This window comes from Alexandromys fortis, unplaced genomic scaffold (genome assembly GCF_014885135.2).
Source record: "Alexandromys fortis isolate MF-2015 unplaced genomic scaffold, M_Fortis_MF-2015_v1.1 scaffold_23, whole genome shotgun sequence".
Classification (NCBI taxonomy): Eukaryota; Metazoa; Chordata; class Mammalia; order Rodentia; family Cricetidae; genus Alexandromys; species Alexandromys fortis.
Genome location: NW_026067907.1, coordinates 14,480,107 through 14,498,868, shown reverse-complemented (window position 1 = coordinate 14,498,868; position 18,762 = coordinate 14,480,107). Strand labels below are relative to the sequence as shown.

At 38.2% G+C, this 18,762-nt stretch overlaps 1 long non-coding RNA gene across 5 annotated transcripts in view; it reads right to left on the bottom strand.

The window, feature by feature from the left end:
* Positions 1–18,762, bottom strand: part of LOC126497711 (uncharacterized) — a 49,292-nt gene that overhangs the window by 11,564 nt on the left and 18,966 nt on the right. For 4 of the 5 annotated variants that reach the window (XR_007590673.1, XR_007590676.1, XR_007590677.1 and 1 more), the window contains one exon: positions 2,139–4,239. This is a non-coding gene — a long non-coding RNA (uncharacterized lncRNA). Of the gene's footprint in view, positions 1–2,138; positions 4,240–10,113; positions 11,823–18,762 lie in introns of those variants that run through there. The other variant, XR_007590675.1, reaches the window with a different exon arrangement.

The following is an 18,762-nucleotide window of genomic DNA, read 5'->3' as shown; positions in this document are numbered from 1 at the left end:
AAGCCAGAAAATAACAACAAAAAAATCAAATACAGGAGTATAATTTTATTTTACATCTTGAAAAAGACCTGCCCAATAACTATTTCGAAAGATTTCTCACACAGGCTGCTGTTCTCCAGAGGCTGACTTAGTTATCCATGCTGCTGTATCTCCTATCTTCATCTCCTTCAAGGGCTTTGTCCTGATTGGTTCTGAACATGGCACATAACCTATTCGCCAGTTATTGGCCTGAATTAATCATGGAGCTCCACAAGAAAATTGGAAAAATTCCAAACACACATTTCCATGTGTTTGTAAAGGAGAGTCAAACAAGGGTATAAGAAGTATATTTACATAATCTCTTTGGCTACTAGAATAAATTAAGCTAAAACATTGTAGTGATGAGGCGAGCAGGCCTGCTTTTCATTCCGCCAGGCTCTCGCATGGCTAGCTTAGCCAGAATAATTACACGGAAACTGTATTCATTTAAACACTGCCTGGCCCATTAGTTCCAGCCTCTTATTGGCTAATTCTCACATCTTGCTTTAACCCATATTTAGTAATCTGTATAGCACCATGAGGTGGTGGCTTACCGGGAAAGATCCTAACCTGTATCCATCTTGGGTCGGAGAATCATGGCATCTGCCTGACTCTGCTTTCTTCCTCCAAGAATTCTGTTCTGTCTACTCCACCCATTTAAGGGCTGGCCTATCAAAAGGCCAAGGCAGTTTCTTTATTAACCAATGCAAGTAACACATAGACAGAAGACCCTCCTACATCAAAACGTAAACTCCCCAGCAGGTCAATCAATAAGTACTAGTCATATTTTATATAATAGTACCACATTAAAGGTTTTGATAAGTAGTATAAAGAACAGAAGAATATTAAAATACCTAGATGGATTGGGGAAGTAGAGCGGTAATGACCCCAGTGGCTAAGGTCATTTGTTGCACATTATGAGAAAAAAAGTCAGAACCCAAAACCCACACAACAAGCTAGGCATCCTGCAACTGCCTGAAACTCCACACCTTATACTCTCACATGTGCATACACACATACATACACACACAGAGACACGTAAACACACACATACATACACACACATACATACACACAGAGAGATACGTAAACACACACATACATACACACACATACATACACACAGAGAGATACGTAAACACACACATACATACACACACATACATACACACAGAGAGATACGTAAACACACACATACATACACACACACAGATACGTAAACACACACACAAACACACACATACATACACACACATACATACACACACATACATACACACAGAGACACGCAAACACACACACAAACACACACATAATTTTACTTTTTTGAAGAAGATCTTGCTTGTTAAAAGAAACCACATACAAATGTTTTAAAAAGTTATTCAGTGAGCTAAGTAATTGTACATTAAGTTATGATAATTTATGATAAAATAAATGTCTAAGAGGGAAGAAATAAGAAACAACTCCAACCGAAGTGATTCCTGGAAAGGGAAATTTGTCTTCACAATTAGAATAAGATCTGTCTTCACAAGTCCCTGGGTTCAATTAACAGTGCCAAAAAAAAAAAAATATTTTTAAGAAAGAAATGATGGAAATGGAAGAGAAAGGAGATCTGTGTCGTGATCTGTCATGTTTTGAATGTCTGCTCTAAAACTCTTGCTCAAGTTAAGCAGCAATGGTCCTGAGCAGTGAGATCTTTAGAGGACAAGGTCGTGAGAACTCCACCTCCATGAATGGATGAATCCCACCACTACAGGCTATTGTAAGAGAGGTTGATTTAAAGAAGCCTGGGTTTGCCTTAACACATGATAGAACTGAAGAACAATCTGTTGAATGGCAAAGTCAGTGAGCTAAAAGATGAGCATAGAAAATAGACTCTGATGAAATTGCCTGTGGAATCACATGGCTTTTATTCTAAGAGCCCAACTGAACTGCATACCTTTACCAGTGTGTGAAATGCCTCCCTGTGCTGTCTGATTTCACTATCTACATAATTCCTGGCATCACTCTCATCTTTCCTACTTCCCCAGCCCCCACCCCATCCCACCCCAGCCAAGTGGATCACTTGATCCATGGTTTTTTAATAGAATCAGCTCGGAAAACAGAACAGTTTTACCTACCTCTTCTGTTGTGGAAGGAGTATGAAAATCCACACCAACTTGGTTCTTGTCATCCCTTAATGTAGACAATTTTGTTTGTTGTTTGATTGATTGGTTGGGTTTTTTCAAGACAGGGTTTCTCTGTGTAGTCCAGGCTGTCCTGGAAATTGCTCAGTAGTCCAGGCTGTCCTCAAACTCAGAGAGCCACCTGCCTCTACCTGGGATTAAAGGCATGCACCACCACTACCAGGCAGGGTAGACAGCTTTATTCCCAGAATTAAAGGCATGCACCGCCGCCACCAGGCAAAGTAGACAGCTTTATTCCTGGAATTAAAGGCATGCACCACCACCACCAAGCAGGGTAGACAGTTTTATTTAAACTTTATGCGTGGTAATATTTAGGTTTAGTGAGATTAAACTACTTTTTCCAAGGTAAAATTGGCTAAATTCTTATATTATGTGTCTTTCAAATTTATGTGTCTGACTCTAAAATTCATCGCCTTTTTAACTTTTAAATTTCCAAAAAAGTCAGGCTATATAGGATCCCAATCTTGTTCCAGAATTTTTATCAGGTAATCTTCATTTTGAATTTTAAAGTAGCTAATTTTCCTAATGGAGACTTTCCTAATGTTTCCGTACCATATGGTGGTACTGAGCTACAGTCGTTCACAGACCACATTAGGGAAACTCGAACATAATTCACTACGCACTTGTCAACATTAACCCCACTCTGGTACTCTGCAAGAAATTAAGCTAAGACCACCCAATTTGTTAAACTGAGCCTAAAGTGTTTTTGACCTCAGCAACATACCAATACCCATAAGGTGAAACATGCTTTGTTCTGTTCTCACCCTGCTGGACAAAGCTGTTCCTTTGGAATCCATTGAAAAACACACATTTTAAAAGCATCTGCCCATATTGCTATGCAACAACAGTTCTCAGCAGACCCTGTTTAAGATGAATAGAAATGCAGGATGTGTCTATCACATGGAGCAAGGCACTAGAGATTAATGAGAACAGATGTTCCCGGGAGTTGTGGGGAAGAAACAATGGAAAGCCTCTCTGCTCTTCCTATTGATTTCCCTGCCTCTTGTTTTCTCAAACACCCTGCATAATACAATAAAGTACACAAGTAAAACTCCTCCGTACAACTCAGAATGTGTTATATCCATGTTGCTAGGTGACCACAGAAGCAATTTGTGACTGTGACAGGAATTTCAAAGACCTCTCTTGGTTCAAGAAGTAAATAAACAACATACAAATACATATGAACTATCCATAATAAAAAGAACTTAAGATATGATTCACATCATAAAAAAAATACTTCTTTTTAAAGGAAAGTGGACCAGTATTGAAAGCAGAACCACAAATGAATCTGAATTTTAAGGTAAAGTGGAAAATGATCACCTCTAACCCAGAGTGCTGTTTGCATTTCCCACAGACCTGCCTTGTTAATTAATGCCTTTATAGGCAACCCTGCTCTCAAGATGATGGCTGATTCTGAAATCCCCAGTGAGAAGCATCTCACTTTGAAAGCCTATTTCCATCCACAGAAAGTGATAGTCAAAGGGCTGAGTCAGGGAACCCATCAGCACTAGCCTTTCTGTCCCCCGCACACCTCAGAAGTCCAAAGAAAGACCAAGTGTATGTGAGGGGAATGTAACTACCCCCTCATCATCTGAAATCCCTCCGTGGTAATCACCAGGAAGCTGTTGGGAGAAAGAACATTTAATCTAAATGTAAAGCAGAAGTACTCTCGGCCTTCCAGAGTTCAGTCCACTGATGGAAAACATGTCATCTTCTTGCTTTTTTCCTTCCTGAGGATGAGTCGGGGTGCTCAGCTCTGAAATTCATGAGCACACCCCTGCTTTCACCTCCCCACAAATAGATAAGAGGCCTGTAATTTTGTCTCAGAATGAACACCCTGCAGACACAATGATTTGTGGCAGGTAATGCAATTGATTCCAACAGGGAGATGTGAGATCATAGGTGATGTGAGCAATCAGTCTGTAAAATAAAATCTCTTCAGGTACAGACAAGGCATGGCTCAGGCACAGGGCACTCATACCACAGGTACCCGCTCTAGCGACTGCCTCTTGATAAAATCGTAGTGACGCTGGGCCTAGGAAAAGAAAACATTTTAAGGGGATTAACGGGGGGAGAGGGACTTGCATTTCAAACAACTGTTATAAGTCTCTGCTCTGCAACAATTTAGGAAATAAATATTTTCTAGAGACTTCTTATATAAGCTGTTGCTTTACCTCCATGCTATGAGAATTAACCCCTTAAAACTCTTCTATGTTTTCACTCCTCTCCATAATAACTAACAATTTTTTTGGAAGAGAAAGAGGTTTTTTTCAAGTCTTGAAGCTCCCTTCCATGGATCTGCTATGATACCAACAGTCTGGCTCTTCTACCTGTTCAGGACTTTTGATTAGTATAATTGGAGGCTCAGTTTGGCCTTTCTCCCTGGACTAAACTTATAGAAAATTTCCTTTTTTTCTCTTCTGGAATTCTTATCTGACTCAGATACTCAGTGTTCAAGAGATTACGCCTGGACAGAAGAATGTAATGTATCACTGCAGGAATATTTCTCTCTCCCTGTATACCTCTATCATCTCAGCATGTGTCTTCATCTGTAAGTATCCTATTCCCCCCACCTCACTAGTTTACCCTCACACAGAAGGAATTCTCTGCACTGTCTGTATCATCAGGCTCATCAAATGTAACATGCCAAAAATGCATTCTAAAAAATTATGTCTATACACATAGATTTGTGCTGTTATTAACTTTGATCAGAGAAACGTTTTAGTTGTGGGTAATAATGTAGAGACTCATGACTGGTCAAAGTGCTGAGTATAAATAACTGAGTGTTTAGCTTTGAAGGGGTCATCTTTATTAATCGGTCCTCATCCGTGTCTCAGGGAACTTCACAGTCCCAGGAAAAGAATAAGAAGAATGCAATTGCTGACAGGTGGAAAGGAGGTCATGGGAGAAGACATGACATCAACTCACTGCAGCTGGGGTCACCTGCCCACAACCTGCATGAACACAAGCCAATCAAAATTCCAGCATCAGTAGGGGAGGGCTATCCAAGACCTCAGACCAATCAGAAGAGTAACTGGCATGAAGACCACTGAAGGGGGAAACGTCACTTTCTTTTGCAGATGTAGTTGATGGTAAGTTGCTTATGCCTCAATTGAAGGCCATATACCAATGTACTTGGGGGCAGAACTAAATAGACTCAGAGTTATTAATAATAAAAACAAATAAAAAGAGGACATGGAGCTGAGGGACTATGGATGGGAGTACAAAGGGACATTGGAAGAAAGCAGTAATAAATGGGTACAGGCAATATAATTGCATAAATGTGTGGAACATTCAAAGACTAAAATACTCTTAAAGAAAGGAGTTCTTTATTTTGTACTATATTGTACAACTTAACATTATAGATAATGTAAGAAATATTTAGACATGATTTCCAGTCTCATTACCCAATTCCTGTCAGAACTAATATAATTTCTGAGTTTTTTTACTAAAACTCAGAAATTTCAAGTTGTACGTTAGTAAAATTACAAACATTAAAACCACATATGTAACACACACAGACACAAAGAGAGATAGAGAGAGGGAGATGAAATTTGAGATTTTAGTTAATGATACCTTTTATGTATATTCACATACATTAACCCTCAAGATCTGCTGCTCTGCTTCTCTGGAATTCATATACTGAAAGAATCATTTAAGTTGGTTTCAGACTTAGTGATCTTTAAGTGGATTGGCCATTTAATCTGAATCAGAAAATATTTGGAGTGATGATGGACAGTGGGAACACTTTGTAATGATGCTAGAACAAATTGGACCCAGGGTTGTTCTAGAAAATAAGACCCTATTTTATTGCACTTATTAAATGAGACTTTCCAACCTAAGGATGTATGATTTCTCAACTCTTTTGTCTTTTTCCTTCTTTGCTCTTGATGAAATTCTAACACAGTTGCCTAACATAAATGAGAAACTCTATTAACAAAGGTCTTAATTAACTCTCCTATTAGCATATAATTAATTTTACAAAATAATTGGTTTCATTATATTTTCATGCACATATAGAAGTACTTATATCACACAGCCCCACCTGTATTAACTAATAAGCTGTTTAAACAGATTAAAATATCTCAATTGTGTCTATGACCACATATTTGCCTATGTTCCAGTCTTTTCTCTATGAAAATTCCCTAAAAGTGAGTACTTTACTTGCTCAGAGAAGTATTTAGATGGTTGCAGGCCTCATGTAACCCCAAAATAATTGAGCCCCAAACTTCTTTGTGATCAGCTCTGCCTGGAACGCTTTATTCTGGAGCTGACACAACCGTTGTGGGTGGTATTGAGAACATCTGTCCCCAGGATTCCCAAAGAACAATGTCATGAATCACTACACCCAAAAGACTTCAATTTTACTTGAGGCCTTAAAAGTCCCAGAAGATGTATTAAAGATTCACTTCCAGGATATTTGCAGTAAACAATTAATGTCTCATGACCTAAGACTGACAAGAGTTGTTATGTTACTTTAGGGAAGCAAGACAATGGAGCTCCTTGGGACAATTGCTCCCCTCAGAACACTCATTACCGGAAATCTCCAGAGAAGACTGAATCTCATAAAAGTTTTTCTCTGGGTTGGGACTGTTGTTGAAAGATTAAGTGCTCATCTAGTATGTGTGAGGTCCCAGGTTCAAGCCCTGGCACTAAAAGAAAAAATATTTTCCATAAAAGGAGAGGAAACGTTATTGTCTGCTGTCAAATTCCAATCTCTCCTCTAAGCAAAACTACATGTGTTTAAAGAAAAGCTCAGTAAAGGAATTTGTGATTTTTGCTTGCTTCTAAGAAAGTTAATATAATCCATGAAAATAATACTTGTAACTCAACTAAAGGTTATGAATCTAAAATTTTTCTTTGGTTGGTTGGGTTTTTTGGGGGGTGAGATGCAAATGTCTTGGGTGAGATTATTGTCTTTGTGTTGAGTTTCAAAATTAAAACCAATCAAGAAGCCAGATTGCTTAGACTCCAAGGCTCTAGAATGGTGTGAAATGAAATAGCAACCTTTTCTTCAAAATCCTTCACCTTGGAACTAGGAAATGATTCAGTGGTTAGCAGCATTTGTTGCTAATGCAGAAGATCCTGCTTCAATTCCCAGCACCTACATAGTAGCTCATAACCATTCATAACATCAGTTCTACAGAATTCAATGCCCTCCTTTGATCTCTACTGGCACAAAACACATATGAGATACATGGACATACAAGAACACAAGCACTCAAACACATAAAATAGAAAGGAAACTTTAAAAATGTAAATGAAATTGTGTTCGGTTTTAGTTATAAACTGTAAGCAACATCATTTAACCTATCAAGCATTAAGCTCCTTTCAAATGTGATGGACAGCAAAACAAGAAGAAAATAGATGCAAAAATTCCCTCTACTCACTGTTGCCATTTTTCTCATAATTATTTCTCTGGAAAGCACTTTATTTTTAGCCTATTTCCACCACTTCATACTTCCCCTGTCCTTTATAGGTAATTTATAATCAGAAAGTAAAATGTTTACTACCTCGTTTTTTATGTTGACATTTAGAGTAGTTTCGTATTGATATAGCTGTTGTAAAGATACAAAAGTGTTTCCAGCATAGCCAGATTTGAGTTTCCTTGTTTTATTATATTATTTTAATATAGTGCATGCAGCATGGCCAGTACATTTGCATATGTGTATATATATGTGTGGATGCACATGTATGTGTATATGTGAATGTAGAGGCCAAACAACAACTTCAGATGTCATTCCTCAGGTCTATACACCTTTGTTTGTTCTGTTGTTATTTGTTTATTTAAATGGAGTCTCATGTTTACTGACCTAGAACTCACCAAGTAGACTAGAAAGCTGCCCCATAATCCAGTTTGAAAATGGGAAGAAAAGAAGATACAAGAAAATCAGTATCTGACTACACATCCCTCATTATTTTTTCCATAAGTCACTCAATCACCTAAGATAGTCCAACTCCATAGACTTTTATTTTCCATAAACAATGATTCTCTGGACTATCCTTATGCATGAAACCTTTTATGATGAACTAAGAATTTAAAACAGTCAGTATTTAGGGGGAAACTTAAAAATGGCAGAGATAACACTGTACTCTATACTATATAGGGAAACTATCTTTAGAGAAAGATGGGGTTAGATTCCCAGAAGTATACATATTATGCGAGTACTTGTGAGACATGAGGATTTTATTAAGTTAAAATTAGCATTTGATTTTTAAACTTCTATTTTCTATTCTTTGAGAATTGTATACATGTACACAAATCATTTGGGTCTAACCACCTCCCTCCAATTTCTTCCAGATATCCTACCATGTCCTCATCTCAGCTTTACATTCACATTTTTTTCCTTTATAAACTACTGAATCCAGTTAAGCTGCCCATTAATCACATCTGACTTAGTCAGTGTTTTATTGTTGCAGAGACACCATGACAACTGCAGCTCTCAAAAAGGAAAACATTTCATTGCGGTGGCTCACATTTCAGAGGTTTAGCCCATTATCATCACAGTGGGACATGGTGGTGTGAAGGCAGATATAGTGTGGAGAAGTAGCTGAGAGTTCTTCATCTGGCACAGGTAACAGGAAGTGTTCTGATTCACTGGATATGACCTGAGCATATATGAGACATCAAAGCCGGCCTCCACAGTGACACACTCCTCCAGGACGACCACATCCATTCCAACAAGGCCACACCTTCCAGTAGCGCCACTCCCTTTGGGGGGCATTTCCTTTCAAACCACCACAGTACCCTTGAACATGAGTGTACAACCATTCATTTGGGGCATGAAAAACCAATGGTAAATCATAACTCCAAAGGAAAGTGACTCTTCCTTCTACAGCAGCCATCAACTGTCAATAATTCAAGGTTAGAGTCCTCATGATCCCTTTCTCATCCATGATGGAATGTTAACTGGCATGATCTTGTGTAGGTGTTGTGTAGGCAACCACAGCTGCTGTGAGTTCATGTACACAACATCCCTGTTATGTCCAGAGGACACTATTTCATGTGAGTTCATGAGCATAGAATCCTTGTGATGTTCAGAGGACACTATTTCATGTGAGTTCATGAGCACAACATTACTGTTATGTCCAGAGGACACTATTTCATATGAGTTCATGTGCACAGAATCCTTGTTATGTCCAGAGGACACTATTTCATATGAGTTCATGAGCACAACATCGATGTTATGTCCAGAGGACACCATTCTACGTGTGTCCATGAGCATAGAATTCCTCTTATGTATGTCTAGAGGACACTATTTCACAGCAGTCTTTCTGAAACTCTAATTCTCCCAATCTTTCTACCCTGTCTGTCCTATACAATGCTTCCTAAACCCGATGCATTATGTGGTACAAGTATCCGATTTGGGGTTCAGCATCCTACAGTGATTTATTCTTGGCACTCTAACTAGAGCCCCTGTGTTAGCTGCCATCTATTACAATTAAAAGGTTTCCCTATAAAAGATATAAACTGTGCTGATCTCTGAAAGTATAAGGATATATATTAAGATAATAGCTTGATGTTATCTGAAAGCATTTTACTAACACAATATCAAAATTAAAATTCAAACACAAATTGCATATGATATATACATATATATTACATATGTAGACTTGAACCTTTAACTTTATCATGTTCAGAGCTCTAACTATAAGCCATAAAGATTTCTTTTCATATAATTCTAGTGATATATATGTATATTAAAAGATTCATATAGCTTAGAGGTAAAGTTCTGAGGTTATGGGTTTGATTCCTAGAACTACAAAGAAATAATCAAGACAAAACAAAGGTTGTTATCACCACCATCTTGGCTGTAGCTCTTGATGTTGGTCCTTTTAGTTCTAGAATTTCTTCCTCAAATTAACACACCTAGAACTTTCATGACGAGACAATCTTCCCAAACTTTACCTTGCAGTCAGAGGACAGGTGAGAAAAAAATAATGTTGCCCTGTACCATTCTTTAGTTACTGGGAAAAAAAATAAAAACATCGATTTTAATGAAGAATACTGGACAATGACTTGTGGAGCTTTGCTTGGTCTTCCCTAAACTCTATGAGACTCTAAGCTAGTTATGCAGCTTAAATGGAAGCTTTTCTGTTTAAAATGTAGGAGTTGAATTAAATGACTGAGGTCTCTTGAACTATAGCACACCAAGAGTCTAACATTTTATCTCCCAAGTTATAGAGATGAAGTAAACAGTATACTTTCTCCAATCGTTGCTCAGTGAGACAGATTACTCTAATGTGGATTCTATTGTACATAGAATGGATCTACTCATTGCTCCTCTATTCCTGTTTCTCTAAAGCACCAATTACAACATAATCCAAAGGATTTCCATCACTCAGCAACCCAGGATACAAGTTGAGCCTTTTCATCAAGACGTCAAATTTCCTCTAGGCTTGGTTTTGAATGCCCATCACCTCAGCAACTTAAACAGCTGAGGCAGTGAATCTCCAGTTTGAGGACAGCCAGTGCAATGTAAGCTACATAGTGTGACTGCCTCAAAACACAACGGAAGACTTTAAATTCTGACAACCCCACCTAGAGCCATTTTCTTTTTCTTATGTCTTTCTGAAGATCAATTTGAAACTTGGAGTTCTAATTTTCTAGGGTATTGGTTTCTCAAAAGTGACCCTGATTAACATTAAAGGTCAAATAATTGCTATTTTTGAGATAACACAGTTACCAAAAATGGTGCATTAGCAAATAATTTTAAATTTTTGAATGATTATATTACTATTTTGATGTCTCAAGAATAGGGAGATGGTGGATTAGCTTTTCTGTTGCTGCAACAAAACACCATTAACCAAAAATAACTCAAGTAAGAGTTTATTTTTGGGCTGTGGTTCCATTGGGTAAGAGTCCATCATGTGGGGAGATATGGCAGTAAGTGGCAGGCATGGTGACCACACAAGGACACTGAGAGCTCACAGTTTCAAATGTAAACATGGAACAGAGAGAGAAAACTGGGACTAGGGTGAGGCTATGAACTCTGAAAATCAATCCTTGGAGACATAATTGCTCCAGTAAGTCTGTGTTACTTCAGCCTTCCCAAACAGTGGTAGCAACTGGGAACCAAGTGTCAAACATCTGAGTCCATGGAGAACATTTCTCATTAAATTAAGAGAGGGCTGTTGCATAACCAGGGAACAATGACTATTAACGTCTCAAAATGTGTCATGAACTGATTTTAAATACAAAGCCTCAATGACAGTACAAAGATGTGTGGAGCTATTTGAAGGCAGAAGGCTGGAGAGTGTTGTCACCTGCTTGCCCTACATTTATTTGTCTTTAAGAGAGTACCATTAGGGTTCCTTCCATCCTTAATGAACTGCCATGAGCACTCTTGGCCCTACCCGAGAGGGTGAAAGAGGGCGGAAAAGAGCAAGGGAGAAAGCGAACAAACTGCAATAAAAAACAAAAGGGTAAAAAGATATAATTCAGTATTGGCACCACCATAAATGCAGCCTTACAGCCTGCAAAAAATATAAAGGAAAAGAAATCACTAAAGCAATAGTTAGGAAGTCTGCCTGTGAACAGAAACACTTAACTTTTTATGAGCAGTGGATACGCAAGTCCAGAGACAAAGAAGCTTCGTGAGTTGATGGACTAATGCAGATCACCTGAATAAGAGGAGGCACTGGGTGAATTTTGATATAAAGTGAATTGAAAAATTAAAAGTCAAAATAGTATTGGGTAAAATATAAAACCTTTCCACTATAAACCCTAAAAAAAAGTCATCAAACTATCAAAATGAGTTGGGGATAAATCATGTAGGCAAAGGAAATAAGATTGCTGGGTTTAATATCACTATCAGGAAATTGTGTTTTATTATCTCAGCATTGAACTCTGAGCAACATAAATTTAGAATGAATAAAAATATATCACATATATAATCAAATGATAATGCCAGAGAGTATTCTTTTTTTGTACTTCTTTTTCTCAACCACTTTTTATTGACTCTGTCTTTCACATCATGCAGCTCGATCTCATTCATTTCCCTCTCCCTCCATATCTGCCCTTGCAACCTCCTCCTCAAAATAAAATAAAATCTAAGAGAAAATAAAAAAGAAAAATCAGTCTCATCCTGGAAGCTGCAGTGTGACATGGAGTCAGTCACACAGTAAACTCATTTAGCCATCTATCTTTACTTGCAAGTGTTCATTGCAAATGTTCATTGGTCTGGTTCGGGGCCTCTGGATTCTGCTACACTATCGAGGCTGGGCCCTCCTAGGACTGCTCTTGGCTATCCTATAGTTTCCCTGTGTCATGGATACTCTGCAGTTTGGGGTCTGCAGGACCAGCCCCTTCACATGCTCTAGCAGATCATAGATGAGGTGGATGTTGGGGTGAGGTAATTCATAACCTGGTTCTGGATCTGAGTAATTCCAGGGTTGGTCACCCACCAGCTCCCCCTTGTCTTTACCACCAGGGTGAGCTCTCTGACATTACCCTGCCTAGTTACCCCTTGCAGCCATGAGCAAAGAGCAGTTCCAATTCTCTTGCTTTCCTGCCCTCAGGGTCAGCTGTCCCACACCTTCACCATCAGGACCAGCTCTACTGTGTTACCAGCCTAGGTATAACGGCCACTCTCCTGAGTGCTGCAGCTGGTGAGGGCCTGGGACAGCTCTCCCACTCTGAAGACCTCAGGGCCAGAGCTCTCACGAGCCATAGGCCGTGAGGGTGGGCTAGGGCAGCTCTTCCCCACCCACACCACCACATGGCAAATGTTTTCTCCTCTATTTAATCAACTAGAAATATCATTTGTTGTGGTGAATGAGTCTCCCATGGTTGGTCTGTGAGCGGTCTAACTGGGAACAGAGGTACCCCTGACCTCTGTTAGTTTACTTGGAGCTGACAACATGGCTCCTCACTTAATAGCGTGGGTCTGGGTTTCATGGAAAAGGGAATGGGATGTGGCAGACCCTCTTCCTTCTTCTTCCTTCAGCTTTAGACATTGGTGCTCAGTTGTCGAGCCATTCCAGACTGGTTCCAGTTCAAGACATTATCCAACTCATGGCTGTTCAGTCTCTTGCTCCTAGTCTTTGTTCATCTTAATGTTTATCTTAAGCTTTTCCGGCCTGGCCTGCACCGCAGTCTGTTCTGTGAGTTCCAGCTTTACTTATTTCTTAAGGTTAAAACGAAATAGCCTGTTTGTCTCCTGTGATCTCTGCTTTGATTATATCTGCTGTTAGTTCGGGTCGAAATCTGTCCTACCCAGAAATCTCCTGTCTGGCTTGTCCTCGTGCACAACGTGAAGCTATCACAGATCTTTTAAAACAGCAGTCTCCTACTCTGCTCCTTTATTTTAAGGTTCATGTCTCTACCTTATTTCTAAACTTCTGGGCCCCAGCTCATTTGCAGAGCAGAAGCTTCCAAACTCATTGCTCAGGGTATCTGGTTTACAAAGACAAGTTTAGGAAGCTTTCTACAGCTACACCAGGATACCAGAAAGATGCTGCCAATAGCAATGTATAGACACAGTAAAATATTACATATCAGGATTTGAAAAAAGGTAAAATTTTGTTATGAAAGGCTTGACTTATTCTTTTTCAGGTCTACTTCAATGCCTCCTTTAAAGAAGATGTTTTAGTGTTATCTTTATACTATAAAGATGTTTAAAGGTATAATGACACATTTCAGGGATAATCATCCAAAAATTGTATTAAATATATGCAGATAGAGTACCAGTTATCTGTAGATGGAAGTCATAATAAAAATGTACACGTCACATGATAATTCAAATTGATAGATTAATTTAGAAAAATGTACACTGGGGAATTATGCAATTATAATTTTTTAACTTGAAAATAAAAATAACAAATGGTTTAAATAATGACTAGGTAGACATTTCTAAATTCTTACCCATTTTTGAAAGTTTTTAAAAATCTTTAACTTAATGGAATAGAAAATTTGAGATTAGGAAAATATTTCATGGTGATCATATAACCTACTGCATTTAGAATTATCAATCTCATGTGGAACGACTGGGGTTTTCTTGAAAAGCCTGTTGATGATGATATGAATAAAACTTTTCATTAGTAGTGATGATTCTTAATATGGAAACATCAAATACAAACACCTTTGTAAGTAAAGTTGAGTTCTTTTCTCAGGTCTAAATCATGATGAAACAGTGATTCCCTCAGAACACAGAAAAATCCAATGAGGCTACTAATTAACTTTTACAGATTATCTTAAAATAATAATTTATAAAAGAAAACTAGATAAGAATCCTTTCTAAGTCTCCAAAAGTAGAGAAACAAAACTTGTAAAATAGCTACCAGCATGTATTTTTATCCAAAAATACACTTGTTATTCCAACACTCAGGAAACTGAGGGAGGAGGATTTCAAGTAGAAAGCAAGCCTGGGCTGCATAGGGAGTTCATTGTGAGCCCAAGCTGTCCGGTGAGACACAGAGAAGACAGTTGAGTGGACAAAGCACTTGCTATGCAAGCTTGGGTAATGGAATCGGGATATCTGGAACCCACGTATGGTGTAAGAGATCCTTTTCTATTTGTGTTGCTTTCATTGGTAAATAAGGAAACTGCCTTGGCCTTTTGATTGGACAAAACTTAGATAGGTGGAGTAGACAAAACAGAATGCTGGGGAGAAAGGCAGTGTAGCAGACGCCATGGTTCTCCTGCCCGAGACTGGCGCTGGTTAGACTCATGCCGTAAGCCGCAGTCAAGTGGCGGTAGACATTGATGGAGATGGGTTAAACTAATATGTGACAGTTAGCCAATAAGAGGCTAGAAATAATGGGCCAGGCATTGCTTAAATGAATACAGTTTCTGTGTAATTATTTTGGTTGTAAGCTAGCCGGGTGGGACAGAACAAGGGGCCCTGCTTCCTACTACACACGTAAAAGCCAAGCAGGCATGGCAGACTTCTTGCACTCCCAAAATTTAGGAAACAGAAAAAGGGAATTCTCCAGGTCAAGTTGGCTAGCTTGACTAGCCAAACTGGTAAGCTCTTAGTTCAGCAAACTCCAGACTCAGAGAGACTATCCCTTAAAAAATAATTTCAGAGTTTATGGTCAAATCTTATGCAGTACAACCTCTCCAATATAAGTAATATAATTGTATATTTATTTGTTAAGATACATATATTTAAGAGAGAAAGCCAAGTAATAAAAATTATAGTGTGTCAAGTGAAACATGTTTGAAATTTACAAACATATCTATCATCTGTCATCTATCTATTTTATTAAAAACATTCACAAAAACATTCTTGAATACTGGTGAAACAGTTCAGACGTTAGCCAGTTATTGTCTTTGAGTGACAATAACAGACTTGCATTATTATTTTTCTTCATGAATCATATAGTATTTTGACTCACCTTATGATCTTTCAATACTTGAGTGATAAAACAACATAAATAAAATAAAAAACTTTTGATAATCGCTACATAACCTGTTATAAGTTTTTTCTCTCATGTTGATAGTCATGCAACATGGATGTGGACCTACAGAAGTGAATCAGGGAGCTGGAGGGAAACCATCCAGGCCGAGAGGAATCTTAGGTGTTGCCATATATACATATACAAACAAAATGTCTAGCAGTCGTTTACCCCAAATAATACTCTAGTGGCATTTGTTTGTATCAATAAACTTGGGATCTAACACCAAATCAGTAATCTCCTGATGGGTACAAATTTGACCTTGTTGTCCTAATGATAAGCTGTTTGTCCTAAATGACAAACTATAGAGATAAAAAGTGATAAATATGCAATAATTATTTTTAAATATAACTTCCCAATAACGTATCCAAATAAAATAGCTTCAGTTAAACCTTAATATATTCTTGAGACCTTTTATGTGGAAAATCATGACCTATGGAAGTATTTGAACAATTTGATGCATGTATTAGGTTTTATTGTTAATTGACAGATTTTTTAAAACTACAAATCAATTTCTAAGGTTTATGAGTTAGTTTACTTCTTTTAAATTGAAAGAACATGTTAGAAATAAAAGTATATGCCACAGCACCTGGCTTGTTTTAGGTCTTGAAGAAGGAGGAGAAACGCCTGTAAAATGGATACCATTATCTGCTAGACTACTCTAGAGCCAAATTGTTGTGTATGGCAATGACTTATGAACTTTTCATTTATTCATAAATAGTTTTAGTTCTCTACTCAACCTCTACATCCTTAGGTTTTCTTATCTGTGAAATAGGAAAAATAAGATTACAGTATTTCTAAAGTATTAGATAAGCTAATTTGTATAGTGAATTAAAAAAAATACCCTAAGCTTATACCATATGCCCAACAAATGCTATTCATTATTAGTGTCTGTATTTGGGAATAAACAATGTTGTGTTTCACCTTCTGAAATAGCAAATTAGTGTAAGTCAGAAGCACATAAGTGAAAGACTGTGAAGCCTAAGGAAAAACAAAAAATGGTAACAAAGAACTTCAGTTTTGATACTCATACAAACTATTAATTCATTGAAATAACTAAAATATGCAGGATGACATTTGACAATTAAAATGCATGCTTTAACAAGGAAAACAGCATGTTGCAAAATTTAAACTTAATTTGCATGCACATAAAACATTTTTTGCACCTATATTGCTTTATCATTTGTTGAAGATGATCCTGTGTGGAGCATCTCCATTCCGCAGTGGAAGGCAGTGGTTTCTCCGTTGTTCCTTTTGTCCTGTCCCATTTTGCATCAATATCCATAGCAAATCAAAGCTCTGCATGAAAACCAGGAGGTCGCTTATGTTTACATTCAGGGTTTTATATGCTTAGAAATTACTAAAGATTCAATATATCTTTAGTTGATACATAATGCCTCTGTAAATGTTAGCTACAATTTAAATTAAAACCAAGAAAGCAAATATATACTCGTTCATTTTTAAGCTACCATAATAAACTATGTTACTTTTAATAACATATTTTATAAAAAGTCATTGGTTTCAAAATGAATAAAAACTTAGTAAGAAAAGTATTATTTACGTTTTCACTAGTTTCTTAATTATTTAACTATAGAACTAAACTGTTTCTTCACTGTTTGTCCATTTAATCCCTGGAAATATCCATGGTCCATTTCAAATAAGTATGAAAATGACAAATAACATTTTCTTATTATAATTAAATCATCTGAAACTCTTGGGTCCCCAGGAGGACCTCAGGATTTACTGTATACTCAGAGTCCATCTGTTATTTACCAAGGGTTTGTGCCTCAGTGCTGTGATTCACAGAAGAACAAGTGTACATGAAACGTGAGATGGACAAAATCTCTCCAAAAAGTTGCTCTCCTGCTACGGAGATTCAAAGTACACACATTTGAAATCAAATAGCATTTTTGAGGCTAAAATATAATTACATTACTTCCTTCCCTTTCGTTTCCACTCTCCAAACCCTCCTTCCCCAAATGCTTCAAATACATGGGTTCTCTCTTCACTAACTGTTATTACGTTAATGTATGTCTGTGCACATACAAATAGCCCTAGACAGAACCTGTTGAATCTGTACACTGTCACTTGTACATATGTGTTCTGGGCTGACTGTTTGGCACTGGGCAACCACTTGGTGTGCTTTTCCCTGGAGGGGACCACCTCTCTTACTCTCAGCTTTCCTCGGTTGCTGGTAGTTCTTTGTGTAGGGCTGAAGCCTTGTGGGCTTTGCCCCATCCAGTTTTGCACATATATTGGTGTCAGTCTTGCTCAGCTCACATTGGGCTGGTCAAGTTAGGGAGAATTTATGGGTGTGGTTTCTGATGTTACTAAAAGACACCATCACACAGCAAACTCACTGATTGTCTGGCTCTTAAGAGTCTTTCTGTCCCCTTTTCCACGATGTTTCCTGAACCTTGGGTTTGGGAGTGTTTTGTAGATGTATATAAGGGCCTGGGTCCCCCAACTCTGCATTTTTATTGGTTTTGGTTTTCTTTTTTCTTAATTTATTTTTTCAATTTTATTTTACATTCCAAACACAGTCCTTCCTTCCACCTCTCCTCCCACCCTCTCTTGCCTTCCCCCACCCTATTTCCCATCAACTCTTCCCAAACGGTAAGGGCTCAGCAAAGCACATTAAGTTGGGACAAGACCAAGTATATCCCCATGGCATTAAGGCTGAATACAATATCACACCGTAGGGAATGGGTCCAAACAAGCTTACGCACGCACCAGGGATAGATCCTGGTCCTACTGTCAGGAGCCCCTCAGATAGTCCACGCTTCACCACTGTCTCCCACATTATGGAAGGCCTAGTTCAGTCCCATAGAGGCTCCACAGCTGTCGGTCTAGAGCTCATGAGTTTCCACGAGCTTGGTTCAGCTGTGTAGATTTCTCCATCATGATCTTGTCCTCCCTTGCTCATATATTCCCTCCTCCCTCTCTTCGACTGGATTCCCAGAACTTGGCCTGGTGCTTGGTTGTGGATCTCTGCATCTGGTTCCATCAGTTAGATGAAGTTAGATGGAGGCTCTATGATGATAGTTGTGATATTCACCAAGCTGATTACAGGGGAAGGCCAATTCGGGCACCCTCTCCACTATTGCTAGGAGTATTAGCTGGGGTCATCCTTGTGGATTCTTGGGAATTTCCCTAG